Here is a 23,889-nt window from a genome sequence, read left to right as displayed (position 1 = left end):
CTGACGGATGATGGACTGTAATATTTGCATTAAATATACCAAACTGATGCTTTTAAATTAATGTATACATGTCGTACAATATTTTTCAGAATTATTTTACTCCATTCGCAAACACATTTCTATGCTAACCATCACTTTATTTTATATTTGCCCCTTAAGGGTGCAATCAACAGTTTTTTTCTATGACCTCATATTTTGAGGGACCATGTACAAGTGACCCTTAGTGGTGGACTGATTAATAAAGATACCTGTATAAAACTAGATATCACTGGAATCAGAATGTTCTCTAGTTTATAATGGATAAAAAATAAGTGTACTTTTAATAGTATAAAAACGTTTTATACAGAGAAACTGGGAAAAACATTGCCTAATTTAAGCTTAAACAAGAGGCTGTCACAACGACAGCAAACCGGATTTATTAATATTTATTTGTGTCCTGGCAATATCACAAGAACCATTACTGATAAATGGTGAAAGTGAAAATCGTCAATATCAAATTTGACCTCCATTTTGTCATCAGTATCAACATATTAAAATTTGAAAAGCTTAGATTGAATGGTTCATGAGTAAATGCAACAACTTGAATGGAAACGCCATTTTACAATCTTTAAAGAACCATAACGCCTGAACGGTAAAAGTCAAAATCGTAATTATTGAACTTGACCTCTATTTTGTCATCAGTTACAACATATTAAAATTTGGGAAGCTTTGGTAATTTCAAGAGCTTTGGCTGAATGGTTCATGAGAAAATGCACGAACATGACGGGAAACACAATTTTTCAATCTTTCAAGAACCATAACTCCTGAACGGTAAAAGTCAAAATCGTCATTATTTAAATTGACCTCTATTTTGTCATCAGTTACAACATATTAAAATTTGGGAAGCTTTGGTAGAACAGTTCATGCGTAAATGCACGGACACGACTGAAAACTCCATTTTTCAATCTTTCAAGAACCATAACTCCTGAGCGGTAAAAGTCAAAATCGCCATTATTGAACTTGACCTTCATTTAGTTGTCAGTAACAACATATTAAAATTTTAAAAGCTTTGGCTGAACGGTTCATGAGTTAATGCACGGACAACATTTGATTGCCGACCGCCCGGACGCCCGACTGCCGCCATACATCCCCAAATCAATAACCGACATTTTTGTCACAAAAATCCGGTTAAAAACCTGAAATCAGGTCATTTGCACACCCCTGAAGACATGATACCTGCACATTTTTCATAATCAAAGTTGTATGAATTTCATAGATTTTTACCTGGTCTTTCAAAAAATTTATGCTTCAGGGTACGTTCGCCTGCTCCGAAAAGAGCTACAGTGGCTGCAAATAAGTTTTGAATTTTCACTGCTAAAAAAACAGACTGTTTACAGTGTTGTCTCCCCTCAAAACATGAATATTTAATCTAATTTTTTAAATTATTTTAATCATTCAACCTGTTTTAATTGAAGTAAATTAACATATCTTTACAACCAAATACAAAAAAAAGATACTTTTTCATCAATTATGTTGATAAAAAGGGTCTTCCCTCCATGTCTATTTTTAGTTGGGGAATAACCCCTAGTTTTTTATACGAAACTGTTTATAGCACCCTGAAATTGACCTCCATTTTGTCATCAGTAACAACATATTAAAATTTGGGAAGCTTTGGTTGAACAGTTTATGCGTTAATGCATGGACACGACTGGAAATGACATTTTTCAATCTTCCAAGAACCATAACTCCTGAACGGTAAAAGTCAAATCGTCATTATTGAACTTGACCTTCATTTAGTTGTCAGTAACAACATATTAAAATTTTAAAACCTTTGGTTGGACGGTTCATGAGTTAATGCACGGACAACATTTGGTTGCCGCCCGCCTTGCCGCAGACTGCCCGGCCGCACGCCCGCCGTACATTCCGAAATCAATAACCGACATTTTTGTCACAAAAATCCAGTTAAAAACTGCATATAAATAAATATTTGTTTGCGACACCCTTGATTTGTTTTCATAATACTGTTACGGGGACGGATCAACTTTTGTTTTCATGGTGAAAAACATTGTGTATAAGTTAATAACATTTGGTTGAAGCAAACCAATTTTTGGGATAAGGGGATGGATTGTGTAAAACTTGGTTGGTTGATAATATATCACAGGAGCTGGAGTTATAATATCTTATCAACCAACCAAGTTTTACAACTCCAGCTCCTGTGGAGATAAGAGTAAACATTACATAATATACAGATATAACAGATTGTCCAAGGGTAAAACTTAATGCCCCCTCCCCTACAACAGGGGCACAAAATTTATAAAATAAGTTCTTGGAATAAATATATGTTATGTAACTTAATTTTAAGCTTCATATGGACAAGTTTTTGTTACAGGACACATTCTGAAAAGTATATGCAGGCCAATATGTGCAGAGATTAAGTCGAGCATGAATTCGCTATTGGCCTGCATAAATGTAGCTGAAACAGGCTTAAATGAAATTGGAAAACATTTGCCATCAGATTTGATGGTTGTATTGAATACAGACAAATGGACAATACCACCATTATACGCATGGATGATTGAAAAGGTAACTACAATAGTTCTATTAAATCAAAGCACTGTAAGCGCTGTAGGCAGTTATCCAAAAACCAAGGCAAACATAATTATGAAAACTGTGGCAATGTTGCTTCAATTTTTTTTTCTTTCAAAAGAACAAACATTTAACATTCATAAATTGTACATTTACATTCATTTTATGAATTAATCCACATAAAGCAAATAATTCATATTTTATCATGGTTTTCAAAAGCAACGCATTTTTCAAGTATATTTTTTTCATGGTCATGAGTCTGCAGCGGTACAAGTTTGCAATGATTGCAGTTCTTCTAGTTGATAGTTAACGTTGGTATTAGTTGACTTTAGTACGATCTTGTAAAAGTATGAATGGACTTGCTTCCCTGGAAAGAAAACTGAGTTTGTGTTCTACAGTACAAAAGTTATGAGACACAAATCAGACAAATATTTACTACTACAGGGATCAAAGGTGAGGTCTTACTGACCTGCCCATAGCAAATGTAAATGACCCCCACCTTCACCCCAAGTCCATGATGTCTAAGTTTCGAATAAAAGTCAGGTAATTATAAAACAGTTGGTCAAACATTCTTTGGCTTGAAAAATGTTTTCTTTAAAATGATCCATATTAAAATGAAAATTTTTATAGGACCAGAAATAATTCTAAATATAATTAAGGAAAATTCTTTAAACCTACTCATTTTTTAAATAAAATTTTATAATAAACAAGAAATAATTGTAACATAATCATGATAATGCTGTTAGTTCTAGCAAAGTGATATGCATATGTGATGCCTATGAGATTGACCTTGTATGTCATTCAATCTTTTTAAAATGACAAACAGGAACGACTATGGTTTAGGAGTTGGTATCTCAATCTTTAACAAGTTCTCAAAACACACACAAGATGGGAAGGGGTGACCCTAGGGACAACCCTTATATTTCATCTGATTTTTTATATTGTCCCATACATGAATATATATGGTTTAGTGGTGGGGATCTTGACCATTATCAAGTTTTCAAACAAGAAGGGGTGGGGTGACCCCTATGACTTCCCCTATATCTTATTGATTCGTTATATTGTCCAATACATGAATATATATGGTTGATGGGTGGGGTTCTCATCTGTTTACAAGTTATCAAACAGGAGGGGGGAAGGTGACCCTAAGGACTCTCCCTATATTTCATTTGATTAGTTCTTTTGTCCCATAGATGAATATATATGGTTTAATTTAAAGGTGGGGATCTTGACTGATTCCAAGTTCTCAAACAGGAGGGGTGGGTGATCTCAGGGATTTCCCATATATTTTATTTGATTTGTTATATAGTCCCATACATAAGTATATGTGGTTAAGTGGAGAGGATCTCGACTGTTTCAAAGTTCTTAAACAGGAGGGTGTACAGTGACCCTAGGCCAGACTCTCCTTTAATTCATTTAATTTGTTATATTGTCCCATACATGAATATATATGGTATAAGAAGTGTTTTCCATAAGAACCGGCCGCCGGCCAAATTGACCGTTTCAAACAGTTATTTGGCCGGTTCAATCGTCACATGTCAAAAAAAAATAGGTGCATATTTTACTTATACGACTATTCTATACGTCGTTACTTTATTATTATCTAGAGGTTTTATTCAATTTTGAGAGTTCCGGTTTGTATTTCTATCGGAACACATGGCCGTTATCCATCGAAAGAGACTTATTAGAAAAATCCCGAGAGATATCGAGTATATATGCAAGTCATGCAATGTCAAGGTCGTTAAAAACTTTCATTTGTTGAACTGTTGACATTGAAACGTGGTCATTAATTTGTGTTTTAATTTCATAGATTTCTATTTACTTATACTAAAGTTATGGTGCGAAAACCAAGAATAATGCTTACTTGGGCCCCTTTTTGGCCCCTAATTCCTAAACTGATCAGACCTCAACTCCCAAAATAAATCCCAACCTTCCTTTTGTGGTCATACACCTTGTGTCAAAATTTCATTGATTTCTATTAGCTTAAACTAAAGTTATTGTGCAAAAACCAAGAATAATGCTTATTTGGTCCCTTTTTGGCCCCTAATTCCTAAACTGTTTGAACTAAAACTCCCAAAATCAATCCTAACCTTCCTTAGGTGGTCATAAACATTGTGTCAAAATTTCATAGATTTCTATTTACTTAAACTAAAGTTATAGTACAAAAACCAAGAAAATGCTTATTACGGCGCGACATGTAAAAAACCCTCCCCTGTTTTACAAGATTACCTTAGTCATATTTGGCACAACCTTTTGGAATTTTGGATCGCAATGCTCTTCAACTTTGTACTTGTTTGGCTTTATAAATATTTTGACATGAGCGTCACTGATGAGTCTAATGTAGACGAAACGCACGTCTGGCGTACTAAATTATAATCCTGGTACTTTTGATAACTATTTACAAAATACTCAATAACTCAAAAATAAAATTTTGAATAATCACCAAAAAGTATACAGATCTTTAGATTAATAGAACAAAGAAGTGTGTAAAGTTTTAAGCAATAATCATAAATAGTTTTTGAGATACGGCACAACATGTAAAAAAAAAAAACTCCCCCTTTTTTACAAAATACTAATAACTCAAAAATGAAATTTTGAATCATCACCAAAAAGTATACAGATATTGAGATTAATATAACAAAGACATGTGTAAAGTTTTAAGCAATAATCATAAATAGTTTTTGAGATATGGCGCGACATGTAAAAAAAACCTCCCCCTTTTTAACAAAATACTCAATAACTAAAAAATGAAATTTTGAATCATCACCAAAAAGTATACAGATATTGAGAATAATATAACTAAGAAGTGTTTAAAGTTTTAAGTCATAATCAAGAATCGTTTTTGAGATACAGTGCGACATGTGAAAAAAACACACCCCTGTTTTAGTTATAAAGTGCCGTAACTCAAAAAGTTTAAATCTTATTTTCACCAAAAAGTATACAGATCATTTGACCATCATAAGAAACAACTATATTAAGTTTCATGAAATTTGGATAAGTCGTTCTCAAGTTACGGTGCGACATGTTTACGCCGGACAGACGGACGGACGGACAACGGTATACCATAATACGTCCCGTCTAAAAGACGACGGGGAAAAAGACGACGGGCATATAAAAATTAAAAATATTAAAAATCTGTATTCTCTTCCTCAAAATATATTAATATTATTTTTGTAGGGAGACCTTACAACAGAGGAAATCTTAGATTTCAGTTTAGGTATAGGTCTGCTTTTTGTAATTAGAAAAGAAGATGTGGAATACCTAAACAACAAGCTGAAGGAAACAGGCATAAAAGGCCTGCATATTGGACATGTTCAAATAAAAAAAGGTAACATTCTTTACAATGATTTTTGCAACATTATTTGCAAGCCTATTAAAGGTACCACTTTTCTGAAGAAGAAAAATAACAAAAACAAATAAATGTTATTACAAAAAAGGTCACTGTGTATCATGGTACAGTGGACATCTATGTACTAACCAAGCGGGCATGATGGATTTTGAACTGACACGGTAACGAAAATCTTTGTTTGGTTTTATCAACATTCAGTGTACATTTCTCAACATCTGAAACTCCTGATCTAAAATAATTTTCGCATTGATTTTTTCCTATTTATAAGACAATTTTAAATTCTAATAAGAACAATTAACTTGTAAATGCGCAAATAGTTGTGAATGCCAATTTAATAAGTCCAATCTACCCAGAACCACATGAGTGAACAATTGATCACGTGACACAAATCAGAACGAGGTTGATCCTTATAAACCCTGAAACCAAATTTCAGAAACCCTGGCATTGTAGTTTTAGAGAAAAATGTGACGAAAAATATTCATGGGACAAACAGACCGACAGATGGACTGATCGACAGACAGACTGACAGATGGACAGTAAACCCCTCTTTTTAAAGCGTTAAAAGGGGAGGGGGTATAAAAATGAGGTGGGGTTAAAAATGTTTTGTGAGATCTTAATCCTCCCCCTCGATATCAGGATGTAGAAAAAACTAACACACTGCAATACATAATTTGCATTGAATGCATGCATGATATATATTATTTCTTCAGCTTATGATTAACTAACTGTATATATTTGTTTTTCAAGTTTATATTATCCATTCAGAAAGAATTTTTATGTGTTTAAGCAAATTGCTTTGGTGCTCTGGTTTCTCTTACTTTAAAATGCCTCAATTTGATCAACTTTGCATTATTTATTTTTTTTATTGTTTTTCTCTTTAATAAATTAAATATAGCAGTTGATAGTCATTAAAATGGTGTTTTATACTTTTTGCAAGTCATTTGTAAAAAAAATTTATTTGCTTCCTTATAGAACTATGCATTATCTTAAAATCCTCATTAATGGCATGGAACTCCTAAAGTAGGTAGACTTTGTCATTTTCAAACAGTAGGTTTGGATAAATGAGGCCCTACATAATTGACAACACCTTTCTCAAGCTTTACCAATCGTTTTAGGACTAGCATGATGTATTAATGTGACATGTTTAATTCTCATCTTTTGTAAAATAATTGCAGATTCACAACAACTACAGTTACAAAACCTGAAAATAAATTTATACAAGACCTGGAATAAGGAACAGAAAAAAAGATAGAATAGCAGTTTTTATTGAAAATAAAGGTAATTATTCAAGTGATGGAAATATGAAACAAAATTGCATCCCTCCTGATTTCTACAGTTATAAGATAGTGGTATCACGTCTTCGTCGTCTCTGTTGTTTGAAGACAATAACTTTAGAATTAAAAAATAGAAATCTAGGAAATCTAAACACAAGTTTATGACCATAAAAGGAAGGTTGGGATTTATTTTAAGGGTTATGGTCCCAATAGTTAAGGAATTAGGGGACAAATTAGCATTTTACTTTTTTCCACCTCCCCCTTTTCCTTATTCCCCAAAACATGTTTTGCCCCAAGATGTGGTCAGTATCTCAAATCAAATTTCTAATGAAGTTTGCAACCATAATTACACATTTAAATACATCCTAACAGTTTTGGAAATATAAAATAACATACAAAATCATGGCTAAAATTAATATCAATTATTAGTAACTGCTAAATATAAATTGACAGCTATAGTATGTGACAACATTTTGAGAGGGAATTGATGTTTGCTATACCACTGTTCATTCAAGCACACTTTATTACAATACCACTGTATCAATACGAATGAATTTTTGGCAGTGTATTAAGAAATGATTTTACTTAAAGGGGCACTAGCTGCCAAATTAATGTTCACCGATTTGACTCAAATTCTCATTTTATTTATAACAATGTAAAACATTTTTCCTAACTATCAAAAATATCAAATAAACAATTTACAGGACATGGTCTCAATAGGTTGTTGCTTCGTTTTGTGTAAAATTTAGCCAAGACACTATCTAATTACTTATCCGTTGACATTCTGTGACCATATGAGCGATGTAAACATAAACACAGTTATAAATAGATTAAGCAACTCGTGCAATTGGATTTTTATAGGTCTGTTAAATTTTGTATTATAGATTAAAAATTTATTTGTTGCAGAAAGCTCGACATAGGGATAGTGATCCGGCGGCGGCGACGTTAGCTAACTTCTTAAAAGCTTTATATTTTAGAAGGTAGAAGACCTGGATGCTTCATACTTTGTATATAAATGCCTCATGTTACGAACTTTTCTTCAGTCACATGTCCAATGTCCTTGACCTCATTTTCATGGTTCAGTGACCACTTGAAAAAAAAGTTCAAATTTTTTTGTAATGTTAAATTCTTAAAAAAGTAATTGCCTTTGGATAACTATATTTGGTATGTGCATACCTTGCAAGGTCCTCAAGCCCGTCAGACAGTTTTCACTTGACCTCGACCTCATTTCATGGATCAGTGAACAAGGTTAAGTTTTGGTGGTCAAGTCCATATCTCAGATACTATAAGCAATAGGTCTAGTATATTCGGTGTATGGGGCCAAAATAAAAAGATTGTATGTTTGCCCAAACACGACCGACCCAAAATAAACCCGCCGACTCAAATTCTTTTTTTGACGTTTTTTTGAAGAATTTTGTTTTCTTCAGATTTTTTGTAATGTTAAATTCTCTCTTATTATAAGTAATTGGATAACTATATTTGGTATGTTGCAACCTTGCAAGGTCCTCAAGCCCATTAGACAGTTTTCACTTGACCTCGACCTCATTTCATGGATCAGTGAACAAGGTTACGTTTTGGTGGTCAAGTCCATATCTCAGATACTGTAAGCAATAGGTCTAGTATATTCGGTGTATGGAAGGACTGTCATCTGACCTTGACCTCATTTTCATGGTTCAGTGGTTTGGTCTGTTTTCTCATACTTTAAGCAGCAGGTCTACTATATTTGTTGTATGGAATGATTGTAAGGTGTACACATCTAGCGGGCAGATGTCATGTGACCTTGACTTCATTTGCATGGTTCAGTGGTCAAAGTTAAGTTTTTGAGTTTTGGTCTTTTTATCTAATACTATATGCCATAGGTCAACTATATTTGGTGTATGGAAATATTTAAGGATCTTCATGTCAGTTGCGCAGGTTTTATTTGACCGTGACCTCATTTTCACGGTTCATTGCACAGAGTTAAGTTTTTGTGTTTTGGTCTATTTTTCTTAAACTATAAGTAATAGGTCAACTATATATGTTGTATAGAAGCACTGTTAGCTGTATAATGTCTGCCTGGTATGGTTCATTTGACCTTGACCTCATTTTTAAGGTTCATTGGACTTTGTTTAGTTATCTTGGTTAATGTTAAGTTTATGTGACAGTTGTAATAAAGCTTTATACTAAGGACTATCAACATAATATCAATGATTAGTATAGAAGACGAGACATTTCAGCGTGTGCACTCTTGTTTATATATCTCGTAGCTAGTGCCCTTTAAGTCGTGCATTATTTGCGAAACATTAGGTTCGAGACCACAATTATTTGGTAGTGCATTTCTTTTAGAACATAAGTGAAAATTAAAAAAAATCCCACCTGTGCTTTCTCAATGTAATTTTTACAGTGCGTTGTACTACTGGGACAAATAGTATAAAAATTATAGAAAACTTCATCGGCTCTAACTCAATGTGGAGTATTTTATGTTTAGGGCGTCTTGAAATCTTTTGACAGCTTCCAAAGTGCTAATTTTTAACCTTCAGCTGGAACAGATCACTATACTTTCTTTTAAAATTCTGGACCCAAATTTTTTTACAGTGTAATTTCACCCCCCAACTTGCAATTTGAGGCATTAAACGTGGAGAAATGAATTTGGAAGGGGTATAAAAATTAATAGCAAGTAACCCACTGTCAACACTAGGGACTATATTCGTGAACAAAAAAAAATCAAGGGATGACAATTGTGGTCTCTGACCATTTAATAAAATGATTTAAAAGGGCGAATTTTCTGTACAAAGTCAAGAATTATGTAGACTTTTGAAGCCTAAACTTTCTGTTGCCTTAAATACAACATAAAGTTCCAACAACTATATCAATAGAGAACAACAAGTTTACAAAATTAAAGCAAAAATTGGACGGATGGACAGGGACTCTTGACAGACGGACCAGAGGGTCAAAATTATTATACCCTCTGCAACCTGTTGCGTGGGGTATAATAATTGTTTATCTAAACATCAAAAAAGCATTTTTCAGTCTTATTTGAATATATTAATTACAATTAATCCCAAACTAAAGTTTTAAATAATGTCAAAATATTAGTCTGATCTGCCTATTTTGGGATATCAAAAGTCAATACGATCGTTTTAAGGATAATTTCCTCTACCTAAAAAAATCTTGTTGGGCACTTTAATCACCTCAAGCAAGACAATCATCATTATGATTTACATGCAGTGTAAGGGAGGTAATCAAACAGTGTTCTTTAAATTGATTTGAATTACCTCCCTTACGATGCTTTCAAATTTTCAATTGTCCTTTACCAGAAAAACCCTTGGTTTATCACTAATTCCTAAATAATAATTCAAATTAAAAAAAAAAATGGGGAATGTGTCCACAGGGACACAAATGATTCCCCGGCTAGCATATAATGTTATAAAGGGACATAACTTAAGAACTGAAAAGTGAAGCTGCCCAAATTTGAACATTAACTGAGTTTAGTGGTAATAAGTGGTGGTGTTCCGATGATCGGAATAAGTTGGAAATCAGTTGGTTGGGCCTGGCGATGTTGATAATCGATTGGGATTTTGTTCAATCGATTGTCGTTATAGTTCCTGGACTTTTAGTATATCAACTTCTGGTCCCTTTCTGGTTTGCATTTTACATGTGCAGTCAAACAAATGAAATGAATAATATCAGTTGATGACAATAACAATGTCAAACATTCTATAATCAAAGACAATACCAATTTCTTTCTTTATAAACATGATATTAAAAAGCATTGACTATACAGATTGATCGTATGCTATTTAATATAAATAACTTTTTAGCTCACCTGACCTGAAAGGTCAAGTGAGCTTTTCTCATCACTTGGCGTCCGTCTTCCGCGTCCATCATCCGTCGTCTCTCGTCCGTAAACTTTTACAAAAATCTTCTCTGAAACTACTGGGCCAAATTTAACCAAACTTGGCCACAAACATCCTTGGGGTATCTAGTTTAAAAAATGTGTCTGATGACCTGGCCATCCAACCAAAATGGCCGCCATGGCTAAAAATAGAACACAGGGGTAAAATGTATATTTTGGCTTATATCTTTGAAACCAAAGCATTAAGAGCAAATCTGACATGGGGTAAAATTGTTGATCAGGTCAAGATCTATCTGCCCTGAAATTTTCAGATGAATCCGACAACCTGTTGATGGGTTGCTGCCCCTGAATTGGTTATTTTAAGGAAATTTTGCAGTTTTTGGTTATTATCTTGAATACTATTATAGATAGAGATAAACTGTAAACAGCAATAATGTTCAGCAAAATAAGATCTACAAATAAGTCAACATGATTAAAATTGTCAGAGGACCCCTTAAGGAGTTATTGCCCTTTATAGTCAATATTGAACAACTTTTTGTCATTTTTATACGACCGCAAAAATTTTAATTTTTTGGTCGTATATTGCTATCATGTTGGCGTCGTCGTCATCGTCATCGTCGTCGTCCGAATACTTTTAGTTTTCGCACTCTAACTTTAGTAAAAGTGAATAGAAATCAATGAAATTTTAACACAAGGTTTATGACCACAAAAGGAAGGTTGGGATTGATTTTTGGAGTTGAGGTCACAACAGTTTATGAATTAGGGGCCAAAAAGGGGCCCAAATAAGCATTATTTTTGGTTTTTGCACCATAACTTTAGTATAAGTAAATAGAAATCTATGAAATTTAAACACAAGGTTTATGACCATAAAAGGAAGGTTGGGTTTGATTTTGGGAGTTTTGGTCCTAACAGTGTAGGAATAAGGGGCCCAATTTTTGGTCCCGTTTTCAAATTGGTCTACATTAAGGTCCAAAGGGTCCAAAATTAAACTTAGTTTGATTTTAACAAAAATTGAATCCTTGGGGTTCTTTGATATGCTGAATTTAAAAATGTACTTAGATTTTTAATTATTGGCCTAGTTTTCAAGTTGGTCCAAATGGGGGTCCAAAATTAAACTTTGTTTGATTTCATCAAAAATTGAATAAATGGGTTCTTTGATATGCCAAATCTAACTGTGTATGTAGATTCTTAATTTTTGGTCCAGTTTTCAAATTGGTCTACATTAAGGTCCAAAGGGTCCAAAATTAAACTAAGTTTGATTTTAACAAAAATTAAATTCTTGGGCTTATTTGATATGCTTTATCTAAATATGTACTTTGATTTTTGATTATGGGCCCAGTTTTCAAGTTGGTCCAAATCAGGATTCCATATCAAGTATTGTGCAATAGCAAGAAATTTTCAATTGCACAGTATTGCACAATGGCAAGAAATATCTAATTGCACAATATTGTGCAATAGCAATTAATTTTCAATTGGAGTTATCTTTCTTTGTATAGAATAGTAGTTGATAATATATGTTGGAAATTTGCCAGACATGACTATGATGTCATTTTCTATTTTTATTTGCCAATAACTTTAAAATGTAAATAACTTCATTGGAAATTTGCCAATATAAAATGTTGCTGATGAAGCTTTTTTTCCTTATCTTATCTAAAATGTTTTTAGATAATGTATGTTGGACATTTGCCAGACATGACTATGATGTCATTTTCTATTTTTATTTGCCAATAACTTTATGTAAATAACTTCATTGGAAAGGAGTAGGTAAGGACTCATTTTGGCCTTAAATTTCAGTTGCATCTGACAAAAAATTTTGACCACTTTTTAAACACTTAAGTGTCTATTTCACTTGATTCAATTAGTTTATGTGAAAGATTTTAACTGATTATGTCATTAAAAACGATCCGATTGAAGCTCAAATATGAAAAATCTCTCAAATATGCCAAAAAACGTCACTTTTCAGATTGTTTTTGTCAAAAATGAAAGTGGCCGCATCCGTGTTCATCCACAACCTTTATATATGTTATGTATTATCATAAAATACAACTTACATTGCAATATTAAGGATGAACACGAATGCGGCCACTTTCGTTTTACACGGAAACCGTCTAAAGTTTAACTAAAATGATCGAATTTTGAAGATTTCAGTAATTTAGCATGACTTAATGGTGCTACAACCCGATATAAGTGCATTGTATTGTCAAAAACAGCCCATATTTATGTAGCAGAAGCATTCATCTGTCCAATAAATAACGAAAAGTTTACATTTTAACAATTTTGTAAAACTGTTATATTTTTGGGCCAAAAAGGAGCCTTACCGGACCTACTCCTTTGCCAATATAAAATGTTGCTGATGAAGTTTTTTTTATTGTTTTATACAATAAACAATGTATATTCACTTTTACTACCAACCAATCTTCACCATTCAGTGATAACAAGCACTTTATTTTACATTTTAATATTTTATGATGTATTTAAAAGAGTAGTTATTGTTGCAAACTCCATTAGAAATTTGAATTGATATCAGTTTGGGAAAAAGGGAAACGGGGATGTGAAAAAAAGGGGGGGGGGGGTTTAAATTTTTCTCATTTCAGATTTCATAAATAAATAGAAAATTTCTTCAAACATTTTTTTGAGAGGATTAATATTCAACAGCATAGTGAATTGCTCAAAGGCAAAAAAAACCTTTTAAGTTCATTAGACCACATTCATTCTGTGTCAGAAACCTATGCTGTGTCAACTATTTAATTTTAGATTTAAAAAGTTTGAAGAAGAAATCTTTAATTGATTTGTAAAATCTCGACATTTGTTTTGTGTAAAAAAAAAACATGTAATGTCAAAAATTTGATCACAATCCAAATTCAGAGCTGTATCACGCTTGAATGTTTTGTCCATACTTGCCCCAACTGTTCAGGGTTCGACCTCTGCAGTCGTATAAAGCTGCACCCTGCGGAGCACCTGGTTGTAACTTGTACAAAAATCTTCTTTTCTAAAACTATGGGCCAAATTTAACCAAACTTGGCCACAATCATTACTAGGGTATCTATTTAAAAAAAGGTGTCTAATGACCCCGCCTACCAACCAAGATGGTTGACATCAGTAAATACAGTAACAGGTGAGCGACACAGGCTCTTGAGAGCCTCTAGTTATGAAATACTTTCTTTCAATTCCGGTACTTTTTACCATCGAGAGCGTACATGAAATCATTCTGATATATAACATGAAATCATTCTGATTTTACACGAAATAATTTTTTTTTTTTACTTTAGAACGAAGTGCAAATTGCCTGTAATTAATGTTATATCCATTTGTTGCATCAATAACTTCATATTCCTTTCCAAACTGCTTGTCAAACATCGTTTATTTTTGTAATTTTTCCCGGTTTGTCCGCCATTGAAATTACGGATCGGATACGCATTAACTATGTAAGAATTCTGCATTCTTGCAATTATAAGTACAGACTCATGATGACACAGCTAACAGAATCACAAAAGTGAAAAATAAACATTCTTCACGAATTAACAGACATTTGTTGGATCCCTTTACTTAAATGTATATATTTAAATGCAAACGCATTGTTTTATTTTCTTATTAATTTTTAAACTGCTTCAAGTTAGTTAAATACTTTTTTAAATCTTTTTTTAATGAGAAGCATTCAATTTTTATACAGCTATGTATTTGAAATTTATAATGTGTGTAATACTGTTAAAATTAAGAAATTTTAGTGTCATTGTTGGTAATAAATGTTGTAATTATAAGACAAAATATGTTCAATCTGAATCAAGATTCTAATTGATTCACTGTTTTAATAGCTGATTAATAAAATATGAAAAGGAAACAAAAGATCAAATATGAACATCTAAAACTCTGCTATGATATGGAATATACACATTAGACATGTACAATGTGACTAAATGCATGATTTCATTTACAAAAAAAAAAGGGCAATGTATAAAGATGGCGATTATAACAGATAGTTTGTTGGTTGCTGTCAACGGATATATAGTAATAGATAATTGGTTGGTTATCTTAACATATTATCCAACACTAAAGAAATGTATATATAATGCTTATTACTAATAATAAGCATTATATATACATTTCTTGAAATTTAGTTCAGACAAACTTCGGGAAAGAGAACAGAAACAAAAAAATCAGCTATTTTCCATTTGGAAAGGGGCATAAATCTAGAATGGTAATTTAAATGCTTGTAAGCACTATATGGTAGAGATTGCTTTATTTAAAGGGAAACTTCGCAAAAAAATCAAAAATTGATATTATGTCCATTCTGTATAAAAAGGCTAAAATTTATAGATATTAATTAAAGTTTTATTCCGCTAGATAAGAGATCAACATCGATTTTAAATTTTGAGTATCAATTTTCTACGCTCCGCCATTTTGTCATCTTCTACGATTATAATCACGATATGTCTATAAAACACAAAGAACCAAAACTACAGTAACCGATGTAGTCGTAATTGTGTGTCGATATCTTGTCAATCGTACGATTGTTTTATCTGACTAACTATAAACTTGATACGGAAAATGCTGAGGGAAAATGACCATTATTATATATCTGTTATTTTTAAACTGTTAATATTGGAATGAGTTAAAAAGTCAAAGTTCAAATAATAAATAAGTGTTCCGTGAAAATTGTTTTCATAATTCTTTAAAGTAATAAACTTTATTCAAATAAATTCGGATCTTTCCTCATCTGATCACCAGCATGGCTAAAGGTATTACTCCCAAAGGTATTGTGAGGGGTGTGAGGACTCAGGTGACACGTCCAGGTATTCAAGCGATTTCCTGTCGGGCTTGCAAGTTCATGCATCGTTTCACTTCTGTAGGTATTGATCAGTGTACACGGCAGACTAATAACTTTCCATTTTGAACTATCAGGTGTATAATACACATCTCTGTCTTGTGTGTCTGAAAGTGATATGATGCCAATAACTTAACTCGTACGCTTGTTTATAAATAACATTTCTGGTGTAAAGAATATTATTTATGAAAATATAAAAAATACCACAAAAAAAAAAAAAGATTTGAAGAAATAAAAATCTATATACATATTTTTTCCGAGGGTTAATTTGGGAAAATGTAATTTGTCAATAGTAAAGGACAGACTGGAACATACCAAAAATATTGATTTAAAAAATCTACGCACTTGTCGATGTTGGCTTATACGCCTGGATAGAAAGTTACGGAACTATAGTGCAATTCAAAATATATACATGTATCAGACTATATTGTATACCAAAAGAAGAAGAAGAAGAAGAAGAGAACCAGTTTGATTTAAATACAGGTCGATATATATCTTGCTTTGGTTCATCGAAGTTATGAACATAGTAAAATCCCAGTTTTATATATCAATTAGATTGTTCTCGAATAAAGGAAGAAATTCGTCATCATCACAATTGTTTCGACATTCATGTAAAATATATGCAACTGGACGTACACTAATAATCCCAAAGGGGTGTGAGTATTTTCTAGGAAAACTATTGAGTATTAAAGTTTCAAATCAATTTCGGGATTTATTTTCTTTCTTGCCGTGATATGATAGCAATTTAAAGAATAAACTGCTTATCCGCTTTAGCGGTATTCTTGTCAGTTGAACAGCCTTATAAGTTACATTCAAAAATAGGTAAAGATGACACAAAATTCGTTGTCTTTTGTTTTTGAACATCGTTGGTCAAATAAATAGAGTATTATACGTTGTGAGAGGAGGACTATTTCAACAAATACTATAAATACAAGTGGAAGTTTTCGTTTTTTGCAATTTGAGAGTAAATGATGTATCAAACGTTCAAGAATACGCATGTAAAATGTGTCACTGGATATAAAAAAAATCAATCTCAAAACCTACTTCCGTATGGAACTTCCCCTTTCAGTGACCTGCAAATTTAACAGATGATACACTTTATAAGATTTACATGTCCAACAACGACCCACTGCTCTTTAAATGTGCAAAGATTTAAAAACAAAAGTATTTTTTCTTTGTTCGTACATATTATACTGCGCTTCGGTAGAGTAATCTACTTATCTTCAGATAGTTTCAGATATCAATTAATACATGGCTTTCAAAAGTCTAAATGTAAGTGTTCTCGTACATTTTTTGCCTAATAAAGAAAATCAAAATGCTTTGGTAAAGCTATTTCTAATTTCCCCTTTTTAATGAGACTTAAATCAAGGACAAGAGGTGTATATCATTTCATTCTGACACATGAATTAAGTTTCCCGTCTTTAACCGAAAATTGTTTATTACTTAGTAAATTAATTTATTTGAATTGAAATAAATGATACAGCAAATATAATTAAATAATTCCACGGCGATCTATTTTTATTTGTCACAAACTTGAATTAGTATTATAGATGTGTATATTGAATGCTCCCTTGTTTTATAATCCACTGATCCGAATAGACAGTCACACCTGGCAAGGTGTGCCCTAGAGGCGTGGTTAAATACCGAAGTGCAAATAACAATTTACCTTTCAACAAACCATCTACGAGTATTCAATTTGCCACAGAACCGTGAATACACACATCGTATAAATCTAGTCATAGCAGAGATAGTAAAAGGTCAATAAGAGTACACCAACATATTGTCTTTACAGATTATTGTACTTTAATTTGTTCACCTCATATATCAGTCCGAAAATGCATTAATTAATAAATTTATAACTTTTTTGGCTGTCTACAAAAATAATTCAAATATATACGTTTAACATAGAAAATTTATCTCATGAATGTGTACAATTGCACGTCTGTGCGTCTTATCTTCTTATTATCGGATGTTTATTAGATAAACCATAAGTCATCGGCGCGCTTACGATTACGTTTAAATATCATTAAAAACCAAGACTTTTACTGATTGTATTTTAAATCCCGGCATGCAAAAACCAGGAGAAAACGTCACGACCTACAGGAAGTAGTTAATAATTTTTCATTAATTGTTGAATTTCTCCTTTATTACTGGACATATAGCGATAAAACTTTGTGAATATATATATTTTGTCATAATGAACATATTTAAACCATAAGTAAAAAATCGCGAATTTTCCCTTTAATCAGTTGGTAGTAAAATTGAATATTGCATTGTATGAAGCATTTGTTTTAATTGATTCAACTACAAAGAAAGATAACTCCAATTTAAAAAATAATTTACTTCATTTTTACTTGATTGATTTAAAAAAAAAATGTTTTAGAAATTTCCATTTGAAAAGGGCATAATTCTAGAACAGCAAAGTGATGGCACCAAAATTCAGCATTGATCTGTATATTGCAGTCATAAGCATTGTGTATAAAAGAGGGACAAAAGATACCAGAGGAAAAGTCAAACTCATAAATGGAAAAATAAACTGAAAAGTTTTGTAACATTTGGTTGAGGCAGACTTAAGTTAGAGAACAGAAACGAAAAATCTAGCAATTTTAATACGACCGCAAAATAAAAATATTTTTGGTCATATATTTGTATCACTTAGTCGTCGTTGTCATCGTCAGTTTTGTCCAAATTTAGACAGATGGTTTCCTGATTATACCTTTAGTATAAAAATACCTTCAGTATAAAATAAGGGGCCAAAAAGAAGCATTTTTCTAGTTCAAAGACGATGACTTGTGTTTAACTGTATGGATCTCCCTGAAATAATACTACAAGGTTTCTTACTACAAAGGAAAGGCTGGAATTGAGTTTGGGGGTTCTTGCTTCAATAAGTTGGGGACCAAAAAAGGAGTTTAAGTGTCCAATTTCATTGTAGTTTTTTTTTGAAGTGTTTGAAAACGCGGTCTTTTGTCATACTTTCTCCAAAAGCAAAAGAGAAAGGTGTTCAGTGTGAGATTTTGAAGTTTGATAGGTTTTTAAAAGGTGATTAACTGCAGTTGACTTGAAGATGCTTAAATCAACATTGATTAATCTGTTTCAAATAACTGTCTCGTTGATTATCATACAAGATATATTATTTTCAATAATTGGTACAAATAGTATTAGTATAAAGATTGGAAATAGATAATTTGTTTTAGAGACAATAAATTGAAAATAAGGTAGCAATAAACAGTTAGGAAAAAATATCAAAATTTGCTCTCATAAATTTTACCATCCCCTTTTCATTGCTTTCTTGCAATATTAAGCTTACTATTTGTGTCATATATGTGCATATGTATGTTATGAGAATCTTTCATAGATTTTATATCCAGTATATAAAATGGTAAAATATTGTTTCTTTTGGGTGTATCCATGGCAACAATCTGCATTTATTTGCTATAAAATAGTCTCATATTTCCCCAAATGTTGGCTCAAAGTAGAATTTCATTCCTGAAGCTGTTTACATATATCTTTCAGTTAATCCAATGAAAATCATGTCTTTTGTCTATTTTTTTGTAAAAGTGTTTGTAAGGCCACACCAATTTGATTTATAGTTCTTTGGAGCACCCAAATTTTTTTTGATTGTAAAACATTCTTGAAAATGAGTTTTGTTGAGGTGGGTACAAACGGAGCGAGGGGTATAATATTTTTTTAAATTGAGCAATTTAGAAATTTGTACATGTTAAAACTAGATAACTTCAAAGGAAAAGGAGGAGAAACATGCTCTTTTATATGCAAATAATTTGATATAGGTGTGCCTGTAGTACAGTCTATAGTCCATACCCAACTTTCTGGTTTGCTTTGGTTTAGTATAATTTTGATTATTTTTGTCAAACAAGCTTTTAACTGTGAATTTTTATTTAAATTCATACATGTGTATATAATAAAGAGGCAAAGCGGTTAAAGTTTAATGAGAGGAATTATGTAAGTTAGGTAAATATATTGTATGGAATACAATTAAAAGACCCTCTTAAAATATGTGTATATATTTCAAAAATGCCATAGAAAAAAATATTAAATATCTTTGATACAGTTGTTTTCATATAGTCATGATTGTTTATTAGCTGCTTGGCATCTAGTTGGAACTATTTATCCATAATAATAAGGATCAACATAAGATAAGATAAGATGAGATAAGATAATTTTATTAACCAATCATGGTGCCCAAAATTTGAGCTATACAATCAAATGAATTACAAAATAAAGCACAGAAAATGATTAGAATGATTAAAGTACATTTAAACAAAAAACCACATGAATACACATTTACACTAATTAACCTGATATAAACCAATTTTATAGTTGTTATGGGTGCCAGTGTGACCTGGAGAAATCACATAAATCTTTATAGTTCTAGGTCTATGGGAGACCACTCCTGATCAATTTTATATCTAGTATATATATTTTTCTTCTATTTTTTTTTTTCAAACAACAATATTTTCTATAATTTTCTTTCGTTCTTCAAAAAGGGAGTGCAATAAATTAGACAAGTTTGAAGTAACAAACAAATCTTCAGATGAAAGAATCCAAACAAATTTCATTTCATCAGATAATCTTGAAAAATTTTTGAATTTTGAATTTAAATTAGATAGATGTTGATCGAGTATCTTTTAGAACAGGACATTTTAAAAGAAAATGTAGTTCGTCTTCAACTGCGTTCTTACATAGCTTACACTTTCTGTCTTCAGCTTTAATTCCAATATACCTCCCTCTTTCGATTTCAAGATCATGACAGCTAGTTCTAAATCTTGTGATTATTTGCCTGTCTTTTTTTTAATTCATTTTTAAATATGGTTCAAACATAAAAATATTTTAAAATTTTCTGTAAGTTCTTAATTTATTGCCAGATTGTAAATTAGTACACTTCCCAGAATTGCTTTCTAAACTTGCTAACCAGCTTTCTTTAAATTTAATAATTAAAGATGTTTTTACTTTTTTTTAGAATATGGTTTTGTTTAAAGTTTGACTGGTTAACAAATAGATATTTTAAGTCTAGAAATTTAAGTATATGTTTAATGCTTCCTATCCAAGATTCCTGGTTATGTTTGTCCATAGAATGAGATAGATTTATGGCTTCCCTGAGAATAATATTTGAAGGTTCAATATCTTTCATAAGATGGATCCAATATTTTACCATATTCATTATTACATAATACAGTGTAGGGAGTGAACCTAGTTCTCCTCTACATGCCATATTTGAAGTTTTTATATTAACTCCAAGTGAAAATTTACAAAGCTTAGTATGAATTTTCTCTAGTACAAGATAATCAGTTTCTTTTGATATAAAGTTATCCAAATGTATTTGTTTCTTATGTGGTATATAACCCCAAATTTCAGATCCATACAACAAGATTGGTCGGATTGTATGGTTATAGATGTGTAATAAAGTACTAGGTTTTGGGCTTTCCACTGAAAAGGTCTTCCTTAATTTGAAATATGCTTTCATTCCTTTGTTATAAAGTTCTTTCTTTGCTATTTGGAAACTCTCAGATGATGAAAAATTTATACCTAGGTATGTGTAGTTCTGTACACATTCTAAAGTCTGGTTTCCTAATGATATTTTAATATTTTTAAGCCTTCCTGATTTGTTAAATACAAGAACCTTGGTCTTTTTTGTGTTAACTGTCATTTTATAATCAACTGTAAATTTATTTAATTTGTTAACACAATTTTGAAGTCCTAATTTAGCTCTGATGATGATAAAAGAACTACATCATCAGCATACATTAAAATATTTAAGGGATATGTATTTAATGGGATTGGGTCACATGTTTGGTCAAAATAGGTTGGCAAATCATTTAAATATATATTAAAGAGACACGGACTGAGATTATCCCCTTGTCTTACTCCTATATTTGATTTAAAAAGGTTTGTCCTGTGTTGGTCTATTTTTACACATACATTTTATAATGTCATAAAATTTTGTTCCCACACCTATACATTTAAGTTTATAAAAAAGGTGGAGATGTGAAACTGAATCAAATGCACAATGAGTGAGGTGAATATTTCAACAACATCTTGAGTAAACTAGTTTATATATGCTATGCATGTTGATCTGGGTGTAATGAAACATTCCCTTAAAATACATTTTCCTTTTTGGAGTCAACAGAAAATAGGGCTATTGGTACTTTACGGAACGGAACGGAAAGGAATTTCATTTAAGGTATCCAAAGGGGGCATTTATCAAAATTTCGAAAAATCTTTAAAACAAAACAAACTTTAAAATTTCTGTGTTTTACGGTTTTCCATATACAAATAACACAAATGTATACTTAATCTCATCTTCACAGGTGAAATGTGTAATAATGTATAACATCGGGAAATATTCTGTAGATGAATATGTCGGATTGTCCTGATAAATTATCATGAAATTAACGCATTTGCAAGTCATGCATTATGATATATAGACTGACCTCACGTCGTCCTTGATTAGAGACAGTGATCAAAATGAATCTGATTTAAACTTTTTAATTTATTTTTCCGTTCCGTTCCGTTCCGCAAAGTACCAATTGCTCTGAGGAATTGGTATTTAACGGAAAAAACGGAAACAGACATCTTTAATGTAATAAAAGCAGTATGATAAAAAAAAAATTGTCTGACACCTCTTTTTGCATGAGTGGTATGTGTTTTAGATAGCATTTTCGACTTGATCAATAATAAAAAATTTAACACAAAGGCAGGTTACACAAAAAGTCTTTCTCCTTCCATCGGTAATTATATTTTAAAAAAGAGGCCTTCAACAGCCCGTTCCGACGATGATTAGAGACAGTGATCCAGTTGAATCTGATGTAAACTTTTTAATTTATTTTTCCGTTCCGTTCCGTTCCGCAAAGTACCAATTGCTCTGAAGAATTGGTATTTAACGGAAAAAACGGAAACAGACATCTTTAATGTAATTAAAGCAGTATGATAAAAAAAAATTGTCTGACACCTCTTTTTGCATGAGTGGTATGTGTTTTAGATAGCATTTTCGACTTGATCAATAATAAAAAATTAACACAAAGGCAGGTTACACAAAAAGTCTTTCTCCTTCCATCGGTAATTATATTTTAAAAAAGAGGCCTTCAACAGCCCGTTCCGACGATGATTAGAGACAGTGATCAAGTTGAATCTGATGTAAACTTTTTAATTTATTTTTCCGTTCCGTTCCGTTCCGCAAAGTACCAATTGCTCTGAGGAATTGGTATTTAACGGAATCGAACGGAAACAGACATCTTTAATGTAATTAAAGCAGTATGATAAAAAAAATTGTCTGACACCTCTTTTTGCATGAGTGGTATGTGTTTTAGATAGCATTTTCGACTTGATCAATAATAAAAAATTTAACACAAAGGCAGGCTACACAAAAAGTCTTTCTCCTTCCATCGGTAATTATATTTTAAAAAAGGGGCCTTCAACAGCCCGTTCCGACGATGATTAGAGACAGTGATCCAGTTGAATCTGATGTAAACTTTTTAATTTATTTTTCCGTTCCGTTCCGTTCCGCAAAGTACCAATTGCTCTGAGGAATTGGTATTTAACGGAAAAAACGGAAACAGACATCTTTAATGTAATTAAAGCAGTATGATAAAAAAAAATTGTCTGACACCTCTTTTTGCATGAGTGGTATGTGTTTTAGATAGCATTTTCGACTTGATCAATAATAAAAAATTTAACACAAAGGCAGGTTACACAAAAAGTCTTTCTCCTTCCATCGGTAATTATATTTAAAAAAAGAGGCCTTCAACAGCCCGTTCCGACGATGATTAGAGACAGTGATCAAGTTGAATCTGATGTAAACTTTTGAATTTATTTTTCTGTTCCGTTCCGTTCCGCAAAGTACCAATTGCTCTGAGGAATTGGTATTTAACGGAAAAAACGGAAACAGACATCGTTAATGTAATTAAAGCAGTATGATAAAAAAAATTGTCTGACACCTCTTTTTGCATGAGTGGTATGTGTTTTAGATAGCATTTTCGACTTGATCAATAATAAAAAATTTAACACAAAGGCAGGTTACACAAAAAGT

General features: G+C 31.9%; 1 protein-coding gene across 1 annotated transcript in view; it reads left to right on the top strand.

Annotated features, from left to right (window-relative positions):
* The window catches only part of LOC139483110 (phosphoribosylformylglycinamidine cyclo-ligase-like), a 39,003-nt gene extending 31,809 nt beyond the window's left edge, over nucleotides 1-7,194 (top strand). Inside the window, exon 5 of the mRNA XM_071267143.1 lies at nucleotides 7,090-7,194. The gene's annotated coding sequence lies outside the window, so the exon portion shown is untranslated. The remainder of the gene's footprint in view (nucleotides 1-7,089) is intronic.
* The last annotated feature ends 16,695 nt before the right edge of the window (nucleotides 7,195-23,889 follow it).

The sequence above is a fragment of the Mytilus edulis genome, chromosome 7 (assembly GCF_963676685.1).
Source record: "Mytilus edulis chromosome 7, xbMytEdul2.2, whole genome shotgun sequence".
NCBI classification, from domain to species: Eukaryota; Metazoa; Mollusca; class Bivalvia; order Mytilida; family Mytilidae; genus Mytilus; species Mytilus edulis.
Note: the sequence above shows the minus strand (reverse complement) of the source record. Positions and strands in the feature narration are given on the sequence as shown.